Source organism: Mesocricetus auratus, unplaced genomic scaffold (assembly GCF_017639785.1).
Source record: "Mesocricetus auratus isolate SY011 unplaced genomic scaffold, BCM_Maur_2.0 Super-Scaffold_100006, whole genome shotgun sequence".
Classification (NCBI taxonomy): Eukaryota; Metazoa; Chordata; class Mammalia; order Rodentia; family Cricetidae; genus Mesocricetus; species Mesocricetus auratus.
Window position 1 is genome coordinate 101396507 of NW_024429190.1, and position 14408 is coordinate 101410914.

General features: G+C 44.7%; 1 long non-coding RNA gene across 1 annotated transcript; it reads left to right on the forward strand.

Annotated features, from left to right (window-relative positions):
- Positions 1-615: 615 nt before the first annotated feature.
- Positions 616-14091, forward strand: LOC121140726. Its single transcript, XR_005877646.1, has 2 exons — positions 616-698; positions 13666-14091. It is a non-coding gene; the product is annotated as an uncharacterized LOC121140726 (long non-coding RNA).
- Positions 14092-14408: the final 317 nt, after the last annotated feature.

A 14408-nucleotide genomic window follows, 5' to 3' on the forward strand; every position in this document is an offset into this window, starting at 1 on the left:
GTGAACCTCCTTCTTCCTCAGAGAGCTATTGGAACAGACCCTCCCCGCTTCCAACACTTGGGCTCTGATGTCTCTCTGCAGAGACTTTACCCGGCTTTCTGTCTTAGGTGCTGGGGTGTAAAGGCTCCCCTGAGTCTCCGCCATGCCATTGCCTCCCTCTCTGTCCAGGGCGATAGTAACTCCTCTTCTAAACTCCTTACCCACTGGTAAGCTGTCTCAGTGTCCTCCTGAACCCCACTCCACCCTGTATCTAAAACCTAGCACAGACAGACGGATTAAACTGTAGGTGCCCGTGAAGGGAAGGGCAATGCTCACCAGAATCTGCTGGGCACCCCTACCAGCCAAGAGTCAAGAACTCCAGCACGGTGAACAATCCTCGCTGTGAAGGTTCCTGACATCACAATACCACCCCCCTCCCCGTAGAACCAGGCTTAAGACCAAGCTTGTAAGACCTGCAGCTCTGGCCTCATCCCTTCCCTGGACATTTCCCGGGACTGTCACCAACAAGACTTAACTTGGTTTGCAGTGGAGATGTCCCTGTGATCTAATCCCATGGGGTAGGTGCCTCTCTGTGATCTCATTTAGGTTTCTTGGCAACCCTTTGAAGACAATAGACTCAGAACCCACCAGAATCCTATGTATGAGTGTTATAAACCAAATGCTGTGTGAGCCCCTCTCAGAGACCATTCAACTCAATGGTAGGTCTTGTCTTCCCGATTGGGTCCTGTGTATTAGTCCATCTGGAAATCTGTTGAAAATCTCTTTTAATAGACACCATCTCTGCCTCATGTTGCTTTAGCCGGGGTTCTCAAGAACAGAGCTGATACATTCCCATATATGTTTCACATACGTGGGGTTTATTAGATGGCTTCCTCGCTGTGGCCCAGCTCGTCCAGCAGCGGCTGTCTACCAGCAGAAGGTTCAAGAGTCCAGTAGTTGCTCAGTCTACAGCGGGTCTCAGCATACACCAGAACCCTGGAGAAGTAGACTGTAATTCCAGTGAAGGAGCAGGTCTGCCAGCAGGCGGGCAGAGAGCTTCCTTCTCCCATGTCCTCTATATAGGCTGCCAGCAGAAGGTGTGGTCCAGATTAAAGGTCAATCTTCTCACTCCAGAGCTTGGGTGTTAGTTAACTCCAGACGTGCTCCAACCAAGAGCAGCCATCACAGGCACTGCCCACCCTTTCTTCTTTCCTTTTCTTCTCTTTCCTTTTCTATCGCTCTCTGGCCTGGAGCTCACCAAGTAGGCTGACTGACCAGTGGACCTCGGACCCTCCTGCCCACACTTCCCACCGCTAGGTTACAAGGGTGCAACACCATGCCTAGATTTTCCGTGTAGGTTCTGAGGATTAACCCCAGGCCTTTGCACATGCAAGGCAGGCAATCTGTCAGTTGGTCTGTCTCCCCAGCCTTAATTCTTCCAATTTATGTGTTACAGTAGTTTGAGGTTTTTATTTTTTATCTATTTTTATTTTATGTGCATTGGTGTTTTGCTATGGGTGTCATGTCCCCTGGAACCGGAGTTACCGACAGTTGCAAGCGCCCATGTGGGTTCTGGAGTTTGAACCCGGGTCCTCTGGAAGACCTTCAGTGCTCTTAAACACTGAGCCATCCCTCCAGCTCCCAAGTTTGGGTTTAAAAAAAAAACTGTGTGTGGAAGATTGGACGGTACCTCTGTCCTTGGGTGTTCGAACCTGCCCCAAAGACTACATGATTATAAAGATGTTATGATACGAGTGAAATTTTATCAAGCTGTAGGTGGCTATTGGAAAGTACTTCTGACATATCTATTACCTCAAAGGGAAAAGATAGCTTTATTCTGTAGTCAAATATGAATGACCTTGGCCGAGGAGCACAAATTCAGGTTTCCCCAAATACCACATTCCAATATGGGAATGGTAAGAGACCTCCTAAGTCAAGGCATGTTCAAATACCCTGCTGGAAGCATGAGGCGGCGTGGGTCAGGAACCTCTGCCACAGGCCTCAGACGTCATCTGCTGATAGGCTCCAACTTTGGGTTGGTGCAGGCTAGGTGTCTGTGTCTTCTTAAATGATTTACTTAATGGTCAACAGGAAGTTAGGCCACACAGGGAGGTGGCTTCTTCGGGGACTGAAGAGGGTCCCGGGTGACTTTGGCTCCCGACCGGAACATTCCGTCTCTCCACAGTCAGTGAACCAGCTCGTGGAATGTTTGACACAGGTGCAGCTTTCTTTTTTCCTGGGAAATTCAGTCCACACTCCTGCGAATCATGACTTGCAGTAATTCCAAGCAGCTCTAAGAATTTCATTCTAAACGGACTAGTCTCTGTGGAGAACAATTACACGGAATTACGGAATTGGCATAAGCTGCAAGAGCCAAGGTGGAGGTTTGCATCTCTCTCTGCGTGTGGTCATGAATTAAATAGGACACTTACCTTATATAATAATCTTACCTGAGTCTTAAAAGTTCTGTAGCATATTATTAACTGTAAGGTGGAATAGTTGTGGAGATATAAACATTTGTGTGTATACTAGATAGATATATTATATATAACATTATGTAGATGTATATATCTATATCTATATGTATCGTGTTAAACCGACTGGTCTCCCACTGGACTGTATCTCACCCATAATTGCTATTTGCCATGTTTTGTCAATGTACAAAGCAATGGCTTTCCCTGTGACATTTTCCAGCAGGCATATTGCACTTGATCATATTCCCCCTCCTATTTCCTTCTGGCTCCCCCCGTCCTTCTTTTACCAGAGTTGGAATGGGCAGTGTGGGCTCCTCTGTTTTCTTTTCACATAGCCTCAGTCAATCCCCATTTTTTTAACACACGAGGTTAAAGACGGTAAATAACGCACAATCCTCCCACCAGTCCCAGACCCAGGAAAGCCCTGATCCCCATCTCCACAGAGAAGCACTTGATCTCATTTAATTCAGCTGTCCAAAAGCAAAATGTGGGAGGACTCTCATCTGCTGTGGCTTGGCATTTATTCCTGGCCTGTAGCAGATGCTCAGCGAAAGGAATCGCTAGTCTGTACTGTGGAGAAAGGGTTGCTGAAAGCACTGTTATGACGTCTCAACTTTGTCTCCCTTCTCGGGTCAGTGTGAAGACGACTGTATCCCAACAAGTTGTAAAGGGACGTAGAGAACCCTACTTCTGATCTCCCACACACCTTGTTCAAATCCTGAGTATTTTTTCCACCGTCAGCAAGAATGCTCCCAAACTGTCATTGCATCTCCCGTCTCTCTCTATGTTATAAACGCCATCAGCTTGCAAATCCCCAAGTCCTCAGGCTATCTCCAAGTTTTCACAAGGCCACTAGTGTTTGCCCGGCATTCTCCATGGAACCCAGCCTGGCATTGGACTCACAGCAGTCCTCCTGCCTCAGCTTCCCAAGTGCTAGGATTACAGGCAAAAATACACCTTAATTACTTAAAGAATTTGATGCCATTTACTGCTTAAAACTTTGTAGATTTATTTACTTTATGTTTGTGTTCTAGCTACGCGTGTGTGTACCATGAGCATATAGCGTCTTCATAGGCCAGAAGAGGGCATTGGATCCGCTTGGGTCTGAAGCTACTGACGGTTGTGAGCCACCGTTTTGTGTATTAGGAATTAGATCAGGGCCCTCTGCAAGAGCAGGCAGTGCTCTTAGCCGCTGGGCCCTCTTTCTAGCCTCCCCACTTTTATTTTAAAGGTTTTTATTTTATTTTTTGCGCATGTGGGACTGGGGAGCAAGATGTCCGGGACACCTTGAGGAAGCTGGTTCTCTGCCGGTGGCCATGTCAGAGGAACTACAGACAGCAACGGGGCTTATGGGATACAGTTTAGAGGACAGCAAAGCTCCACTGGGTGCCTCCTGGGAGGGGATGGTCTCCAGCATGCCCCTTGCTGCTGCCCTGTTCCCCGCTGAATTTGCCACGGTGTCATTACCATATGAGAGGATCCCACTGCATCTAGTATAGCGTGATTGTTTCTTGGGAAAATCCCACACCTCACTGGGCAATTTGCTTGCAAATCATAATGAAGATGAGTTTTATGAGAGCCAATGATGATTGGTTAGATCTGTTGATTTAATGGGACTTTCGGAGTTAGCCTAAGATACAGGTGGTTAGGACAGTTAGTAAAGATGGTCAGGGACAGGACTTAGATTATCCTTCCAATTGTTCCAATAGGAGACCCAGAAAAAGGCAAACGCGGGCTAGAAGTCACCTTCCCCTCTGTTAGATATGAGATTTGCGGAGGACGGAAAATGAGAACAAGGGAGTCTCACGCATTCCAGAGCCGTGAGGTCTACTCCATTGCTGGCTGCTGCTCCTCTTACACAGCACTGGCCCTTCTCTCCACCACGGGTGCTGAGGATGGGTGCTGGGTGGCAGGCACCCTCTTCCGCTGAGACACCTTGCCAGTCTGCCCTTTACTTTGGAGACTTATTAGATTTCCAACTCAAGAGTACATAATATACCATTTATGTAGTTACTTTTCTGTGTCTATTATAGATGCCTCAAAAAACGAAACAAATGTCAGTTTTAGGATTTGTTGTCTAGTTGTGGTAGACCACAAATTTCTAGAAGCGTAGACTTTCACAGATAATATGTGGTCAGGGATTTCACTTTCTGCTTGTTTTCCTTTTTTTTTTTTTTTTGGTTTTTCGAGATAGGGTTTTGTTTTCCTTTTAGTTTGCATAACAGCTTATTTTTCCCACCTAAAGGCATATATAAACAATAAACAGAGTAAGCAGAGCGGGGTGGGCGCTTGACTTTATTCTCAGCATTCCAGAAACAGGCGGATCTCTGTGAGCTCGAGGCCAGCCTGATCTTCAGAGGGAGTTCCAGTGTAGCCAGGGCTACACAGAGAAACCCTGTCTCCAAAAAACCAAAATGAAGAGGAAAAAAAGAAGTCAAAATAAGCGAAGCAAGGCCTTAGCAGATCCTAATCGCCGCAGAAGCTGTTCCACCGAGAATCTGAATGCTTCATTTCAGAGTCGTCTTTATCAGAGTCTTCTAGATCCTTTTCTTCCGTCGAACTTGGCTGCTCTTCTCTTTGCTGCTGCTGGCTTGCTTTCTCAAGTATTTCTAGTAAACTCTGCTCCGACATTTCCCCACCTAGCTGTTCGTGTCTTGCCACAGGCGCTAAGGCGGCAAGCCTGGCCCAGCAGACGCTCCTTGTCGCACTGTGCTGCCTGCAGCTGGCCTCTTTCTTCTGCTTCTCCAGCTCACTCCCCGGGAGCCGCTTTTTGCATCCTTAATGCATTCAGCCGGAAGTTACAAGCTACCGACGTTTCAAACTCTTAAGAGCAGGAGTGTGAAAACGCTACCATTGAGCAGCAGTTTTCTTTGTAGTGCGTATCGTCCGAGGTGAACTAATCACACGCATCCGTTATTGTTTTTTTTTTTTTCCTTCTTGTTTTAATGCCAAAACTCCTGACAAAAGGAACTCTGGGAAGGGAGGGTTGTTCTGCCCCATAGTTCAAGAGTCCAGCGCATCATGGCAGTGAATTCATGCTGGCAGGAGCTCGAGGCTTCCGGGGCCTTCTTAGTAATTTAGTGAAGCAGAGAGAGCAGGGGGCGGGGCGGGTACCCGGCTGCTCAGCTCGCTTTCTCCTTCCCGTTCAGCTCAGGGCTCCAGGACTGGGGTTGGAATGGTGATGCACACACATCGAGGTCTCACCATCTCAATGAGCTCAGTTTAGGGACTCCCTCCCAGGCGTGTCTGTCTAGAGAGTTGTCTGCTCGATGACTTTACATCCTGTCGTGTTGACAGTGTGAGAGTCACAATTCCACCTCTTGTCAATTTGACACTCATCTATTACTTTAAGGGGGGGTGTCTCTGCAGCCTTAAGGGGTGCAGAGTGCCGAGCTGTGGGAGGTCCTTCTGTTCAGCACGACTCAGTCGCCAGTACTGGTTCAAACTTGTGGAGTTTTGACTCTAAAATGTCTGGGGAGCCAGGCCTCTCAAACTCTGCAACCTGCCACACACGAATCTCGTCTTAGGCCAGCTTCGCCCCTGTCTATAGCTCGCTCTCTTTAGCAAATGCCCCGTGGCTTTGGCATCTCCAACAACCTGGGGTGGTCTCCACTGTCATTTCAGAGTCACCCTCACAGCTTATGAAATGACATCTTGGGATCACCTTGCAGGGACTCTGACTCCGCCTGCCACACATTGCTTGGCTACAGAGTCTCTGGAACCTTGTGGTCCCAGTTCGTGACCCCATCCACCTTACAACCTTTATGCCTGCAAAACCGTACCGCGTGGATGATTCTGAAAAGCTCTGTTGCCAGCTCGGTACGCAGCCTCACCCCCTTGAGCCAAAGCTGCAGTGGTCTCGGTGTATTTTTTTCCTTTCCCTTCAGGGAATCCTGTTGGTTAGCATTCTTATTTTAGGCTGTCTTCTTTGAAATGGATTTGAGGTTTCACAGGACAGAGCGTTTGATGGGTAGAGTTTGGCACTCAGGGTGCCTTGCCTATTGTTTTGTTTTAATATCTGCAGCACAGCAACTTCACCTAATCCTATCACTGCCTCAGCTGTTGACTGCCTTCCCAGCCATGAAGCCACACCCCCGGGGAGGCTTCCAGTCCTGCCACCACTGCCTCAGCCACCTCCATGTAGGGAGACCATGTTGTTTGAACTAAGCCTCTTTTTTTTTTTTTTTTTTTTTTTTTTTTTTAAGGAAAGCTCAGCCAATAGCTTAGACTTGATTTTAGGCTCGCTCTTATAATTTAACTCATTTCAGTTAATCCGTGTGCTGCCCCGAGGCTTGTTTGACTCATCTATGGCTGTCCATCCTGCCTTCTTGGCCCCTCCACGTCAATCTCTGCTACTCTTCTTCCCTGCATTCCCTGTCCCTGGAAGTCCTGGCAACTATTGGCCATTTCAGCTTTTACTAAATCAGGGTGACACTTCACAGTGTACAAAAAAGATTATTCCACAACATTTCCCCCATTTCCTCTAAATAAAAAGGAAAGGTTTTTAACTCTAACACAGTAAAAATATATACATTAAGAACAGTTATCAGAGCTGGGCGTTGGTGGCGCATGCCTTTAATCCCAGCACTTGGAAGGCAGAGGCAGGTGGATTTCTGTGAGTTCAAGGCCAGCCTGGTCTACAGAGTGAGTTCCAGGTCAGGCTCCAAAGCCACGGAGAAACCCTGTCTCAAAAAACAAACAAACAAAAAAGAACAGCTATCAGGTAAGAATTACATTCACAATGACCAGTCCATATGTATTTGTCAAATTCAGAGGAAATATTCCATTAACCATCTTCTCTTGATGAGTTCAGAGTTTTGTATACTTAATTTACATTCTTGTGGTGATATCTTGCTTGTACAAATAAATCGTATCTGGGGGTCAGAGAATGGAGCTTGCTGCTAGCTAACCATAGAGGTCTGAAGCTCTGCACAGACAGACAGGAAGTGGGGTAGCTGGGCAGAAACAGGATATAAGCAGGGAGAAAGAGGAACTCATTCTCTTGACTGCTGAGACACTAAGGCAATATGTTGTGCAATGACTTGCTCCTTCTCTCTGATCTCTCAGAAATTCCCTCTATATCTGACTCTGACTTTTTTTTTACCTAGACCAATTAAGAACTCCATTTACATGTCCTATCATGGCTAAGGAAAACTACAATTATAACTGTCTAGTATTCAACTCCATCAAAGTTCCCAGAAGGATATAATATACCAGAGTAAACAGGAAATGCAATGTGAGCCACTTCCAAAACTAATAAATGACAGAGACATCTGGCTGCCTGGATAGTACTCAAAGGTTCCTCTGCAATATTGGGGCATCCATCTTTGGCCTACAGGCCTAGAATATCTGACAGACTTTCTGTGAAGCATGAATTTTGAAGGACTGTCCTGCCTTGCTTTGGCAAAGATTAGCAGTCACTTTTCTGTGCGTCCTGCAGAATGTCAGGAAGGCTTTTCTGTGAAGCAGGAAGTTTGAAGGACTGACTTGCCTTATCTTGGCAAAGTCTGACAGTCTTTCCTTTGTGTCCCGCTTGTCCAGTTTGTACAGCATACTGCCAGCAGTCAAGGCAAGAGCAGTTTCTTTGTCCAGTGGATGACCTTTCTGTGGGGACAACAGACCTTGGCCAGAGACCCACTTCCCCATCAGCCTGGGACAGCCAGCTGTAAGACAATGTTTACTAAAAAACATGTTTACTAAAAACAATACAATGCCCGGGGCAATAAATTCCTGAAAAGGGCTTGCCCATGGGAACCGCCCTGTCCTTGACCTTTTCCAAAGACTAACCGCCTCTTCATACCCACCCACCTCCACCTCTGGTGTCAGGGTATATAATAACCAGCCAGAGTAGGAATAAAGAAGAGCCTTCTTGAGGAGCCTTTGGGTATCTGTGTCATCAATCCCGACACCCTCCACACATTCTCGGATACAGGCTGAGCAGTGGGCATGGCACCTTGCCACAATGAATGCAAACTCCATGTGGAGTCTCTTTGTTGCCCACCATCCTTTTATGATGTTGATGGGGGATGTCCTTCTGTATGATGTGAGTATGTGTTTCTTTTAGTTGATGAATAAAGCTGTTTTGGCCAATGAGCAGACTGGATTTAGTCAGGGATAGAGAAAGATAGTAGATGGAATTAAGGAGATACTGTATAGCTACCAAGGAAAGCCTGGGCATCACCGCTAAATCAAGACTATGTGGAGATACACAGATTAATAGGAATGTGTTAATAATTAAGAGAGAGCTAGTCAATAAGAAGCCCGAGCCATTGGCCAAACAGTTTATAATTAATATAAGCCTCTGTGTGTTTATTTGGGACTAAAGTGGCTGCGGGATCAGATGGGATAGAAACTTCCGTCTACATGATATAGATTGGTGCTCCCAGAAGGAGATATGTCTCACTGTCATAAAAAGCCCTGTGTTATTAAACATCTTACATGGCATATTCTATAGGCCCTTGAAGTGTTTGAAGACTATCTATCCATCTAAATACATCTATTTAACTTTGAAAACATACCTAATATGACTACAAGTTTGATTGTTATAGATAATTAACTACTAACCTGCATTTCTTAACTATATGTTAAGAAATGCATAAGCACAATACCCCAAACAAGAGTAGAAGCATAATTCAGTATAATAAAAATAACTTTAAATTCGTATCAAGATAACAAAATCCGTACCAATGTAAAATATTTGAAACTAGTGATTTTTCTAAAGTAGACTCAACAATCCACCCTTTTATCTCATCATTTTTATACTATATCCCCCTGTTTCTCTTCAGAAAGAGATCCCTGAATCTAATCTCCTCTGTTCAGTTTTCTTTGATCATGGCCTATAACAATTTGTTATCAAGTCCCCCTAAATAATGACAAAGATCCGCCTGCCCCATCTCTTGGGAATGTGGGCATTGTGTTCTCTAAACTGCTTCCTGATGTCTGGGGGTGCTGGTATATTTGGGGGACCCTGAGAAAATTAGGATAATGGTCAAGAGTAGTCTGTGAGGCTGGACCACCTCAGACAGCAGCCTTGAAGTTGTCCTGGATGCATAACTCTGAGGGAACTGTAACAGAGACTCTGAGAGGCTGGATCACCCAGGCCACCTATTTCCATTGATGTCTTGTCCCCTCATCTGAAAACATAAACTTTCAAAGGTAACATTCATATTGGCATTAATACAGGTATAGACTGTGCACTGTATACAAGTCAGCCAAAGATGATTTTTTTTTGTTTTATTTTTGAGCAGGTAAAATATATGCCACCTGTCTTGCAGTTTTTCTAAGTTTACTTCTTTATGTTTGTAGTCAGGATTTCCAGGGGTCTCCCCCAATTAAACCGGATCATCTTTAGCTTTGAATGAATCCACGGCCTTTCATTTTTCTGTGGTAACAAAAAGCACAATCTCTTCTCCAAAGCAATACATCTATTGATTTTCATTTTAAATTTAAGGCATTCTTAAAGTTTCTGGGCTGGTTTAATTCAGCAGAGCCTTTCACCAGCCCATGTCTTCCATGAGCTGCCATTTCCTTATCGGCAATCAAAAAATTCAAAGACAACGTAGTAACACACAGGCTCCAGACTCCCTGTGTGTTTCCCATCTCTACATGGCATATTCTTTTATTATTATTATTATTACTTTACTCTTTAAAGACTTTATTACTTCAAACTATTATTTTTATTACTGTCTATACCCTTTTTCTTTTTCTTAAGCCTATGCATATTGGTTTTGTTTTTTTTTTTCCACACAGGGTTTCTCTGTGGCTTTGGAGGCTGTCCTGGAACTGGAACTCTAGTTCTAAGTTAATCATTTATTTTTAATTTTTAATTTACACATTTTATATGCACACTAATACATTTTTCTAACATCAGAGCAACTTGTATCTTTATATAAACATATTGGCCATAATGAATGTGCATGTCAGGAGTATACCACCACTTTCTGCTCACAATTGTTTTCTTCTTGTGGTGCTCATGATAATTGGCTTGGAATTATCCTTTCTTGTATTTTTAATATCTCGCTTTTATACTGATGTTATATGATTCTTATAAAGTTATGTGAGACTGTTCTAGTTTGGTTTTATTGCTGCGATAAAACACCCTAACGAAAAGTCACTTGGGGAGGACGAGGACAGGGTTTATTTGGCTTGTACATCCTGATGAGGGTCCCCTCACTGGGGGAGCCAAGGCAGAAGTGAGGCAGGAACCTGGGGACAGGAGCTGAAGCAGAGACCATGGCGGAACACTGCTTACTGGCTCCCCCACTGCCATTCAGGGGCGGCACCGCGCACGGTGGGCTGGGCACTCCCACACCCACCATTAATCAACGAAATGCTCCACAGACGAGTCTTCAATTGAGGCTGCCTCTTCCTAAATGACCCTAGTTTGTGTCAAGCTGATGAACAGTTAACCAGCACAGAGCCTGACTTTCCCTTTAAAAGGGCCCTAGAAGAGGATATGTAAAATTAAAATTAGTTGTTTACGGAAATTTTTTTTGTTTTGTTTTTTGTTTTTCGAGACAGGGTTTCTCTGTATTGTTTTGGAGGCTGTCCTGGAACTTGCTCTGTAGACCAGGCTGGCCTCGAACTCACAGAGATCCGCCTGCCTCTGCCTCCCAAGTGCTGGGATTAAAGGCGTGCGCCACCAACGCCCGGCTGTTTACGGAAATTTTTGATTCTTTATTTTACTTAGAACCTCCGAAGTGAAGTGTAGAGGTAGAAACACAGAGAGGCTGAGGATCCCAAAGCTGAACGATAAACCAAAATGAAAATAATCAGCGTTACCAATTCTGTCTTCCCGTAGCGTTCACAATGTGCAGCTAACGAGAGAGAGAAAAGAAAGTAATTATGAATTGTGAGACTCTGCTCTGCTGCTGTAGATAGGAAAGGCAAAATTAAAAAGAAAACAACAACAAAACCCTCCAGTCCTCCATTGAAAGAGAGGCAATCTCTCTGTGCAGAAGACAAACAAGCTGATTGCCTCTCCTCTCCAGGAGGCATCAGGAGACTGATGCTCTCTGACACTCCTCCGAAGGCCGTGCTGCCATAGACGCGATAGTACCCCAGCCCCCTTCCCTTCTCCCTTCACAAAAGGAGTGTTGATTGAGAGCAAATGCATTCATGCAAAAAAAAAGTATACATAAAAGGGAAGACGAAATTAGAATGTGAGTTTCCTTCCTTCCCAACTCACCCCCCAGCACCATTCTCAGCCAATGAGAAGAGCAGCTCGCTGAGTGGCACATGTGTGCATTCTGACGCTCATAACTCTTCCAATTCAACTGAACTGGCAACGGACGTGCGCATTACGAAGCTCTTCTGTTTTAAATTTATACTTCTCGTGTGACTGTGTGAGACCAAAACTGGAACAATAGACCTTGCAGGTTAAGGGTTCTGTTTTCAGTTAAAGAATGAGTTCCCGCCAGGCGGTGGTGGTGCACACCTTTAATCCCAGCACTTGGGAGGCAGAGACAGGCGGATGTCTGTGAGTTCGAGCCCGGGCTGGACTGACAGCCTCCAAAACAATACAGAGAAACCCTGTCTCGTAAAAATCAAAAAAAAAAAAAAAAAAAAAAAAAAAGAATGAGTTCCCGTTTGTCTTGTGTTAAGTCCTCCAAGTTAAGGTTTCTATTTGTGAAATAAGTTCCTGAGGTTGGAGAGATGGCTCAGAGGTTAAGAGCAGTTTCTGCTCTTTCCAGAGGTCCTGAGTTCAATTCCCAGAAACCACATGGTGACTCACAACCATCTGTAATGAGATCTGGTGCCCTCTTCTGGCCTGCAGGCTGAACACTGTATACATAATAAATAAATCTTAATAAGTTCCCCATTCTTAGACACAATAACGGCTTGCAAACCCCATTCACATGATGTATATTCTTACCCTTGTTCCTACCCTTATGTTTTATCTTTCTAACAGTGTATACCAGTCAATTCACCCCTGTGAACACCTTATCTCTCCTATGAAAGGGACCTCAAAAGGCTGGCAGGGGCTGCTCTCTCAAAATCCAACTTAGAGTGAGACAGCTGACTGGTCAGTCCTTGGTGTACTCCGAAATACAGCTTGCTTTAATTGGACAGTAGTGGATTTGGTGTTTCCCCCTTGCGATCCTCAGCTCTGACAATTGTGGCACCTGTGTTGCCCTGGATGGCATTATACAAAGTTTCACTGGGCATTAGATTAGATCCACTGTTAGTTTACACTGTTTCTATATCTTTCCAGAAAGACAGACAGCATGAGTTTTAGCCTCATGTTACAAATGGGAATGCCTTGAGAGTAGTCATGCTTTCTCAGAACTGATTATTAGTTATTTTATTAAAAACATAATATACCCCTGCTTAAAAGTCTATCTGGATGCCGGGTAGTGGTGGTACACACCTTCAATCCCAGCACTTGGGAGGCAGAGACAGAACTATCTCTGTGAATTCGAGGCCAACCTAGTCTACAAAGCGAGTTCCAGAGCAGCCAGGACTATTAGACACAGAAACCCTATCTCAAAAAACCAAACCAAACCAAAAGAAAAGAAAACAAAACAAAACAAAAAAACCCAGCCCCCCCAAACGCCCCAACCCCCCCCAAAAAAAACCCAAACCAAAACCAAGTTTATCCCTATTGTAGAACGCTGTTACAGGATACCCACTGATAACCAGGACTAGTCTAGGATGGCAGTTAATACTGATTGTGATTGTGACAGGATTCAGAATCACCTGGGGGACAAACCTCCAGGGTTAGCTTCGAGTTTTTCAGGTTAGGTTAATCTCTGGGCATGCCTATGAGAGAGCATCTTGATTAGGCTAAGCAAGTGTGGAGACCCATCCTAAACAAGGTCACTGCGTTCCAGGGGCTTGGATCCTGGTCTGCGTGCAAAGAGGAAGCAGGCTGGGCATAAGCAGTCCTTATCCTCTGCTACCTGAGTTCAGTGTCGCCAGCTGCCTCAAGTTCCTACCACCAGGCCATCCTCCCCATGACGAACCCTAGAACTGTGAACCAAAGCAATCCCTCTCCCCTTAAATTGCTTTAATCTGGGCATTTCATCCCAGCAGCGGGAGAAGGAACTTAGGTAACATAAAAGCAGCCTTTTCTCCGTGTGTGAATGGCGGGGGCTGAACCCAGGGCTTCATACATGCTACCCAGTGTTCTACATCCCCAGTGGTTTTTTTAAGATAATCTTTTTTTAGGTTAGAAACAATCTTGTTTCACATGTCAATTTCTGCTGTTTAGGCCAACCTGATCCCTGGTATTTTGTGATGAAGGCCCTGGAAAACGGGCTGGATGAGGAGGTGAAATTCTCAGTCATCAATGAGAAGCACCCGAAAGATCCTTCAGTTTCCTAAGCCATGAACGAATTGAGGCTTTCAGAAAGGGAGTCTTCACAGAAACCGGAAAACAAAGATCGACATTTAACTATAAATACTCCAAGAGCCACTCTGTGAATAACATTCACTCGCCCGGAAAAATAGCTCCAAATGAAGCAAACACTCAATGGAATTACATTATGCAGAAGCCTGGCAGAGGTGCAGCGTGTTTGCAAGTTAATAAGTTATAAACAGTTCTATATTCTTTTCTGGGCCCTTTTCCAGGAGGAATTATTTAATTTGGGATTCATTTTTGCATTCAAATAGATGTTTAATAAAGTATCTTTTGAAATAGAAAATTCATAGGGAGATTTACTTGAGTTTCTATTTTGTGTTTTTATTGTGTAATTTATTGAAGAGAAATTCTTGTAACATAAATTATCCGGTTTAGGGTGAACAACTCAGTGGCATTAATTAAATCCATAATATTGTGCAGCCAGTACCTCAATATCTAATTACAGACATGTGTATTGGCCCTAAGTAAAATCCTTAACCATGCAGCAGTTTCTGCCCACTGCCGTCTCCCTTTGACAACGGGGACCAACCGATGTATTTCCTATCTCTACAGATTTACCTGAATACTTCATCTAAGTGGGACTGATTTATGAG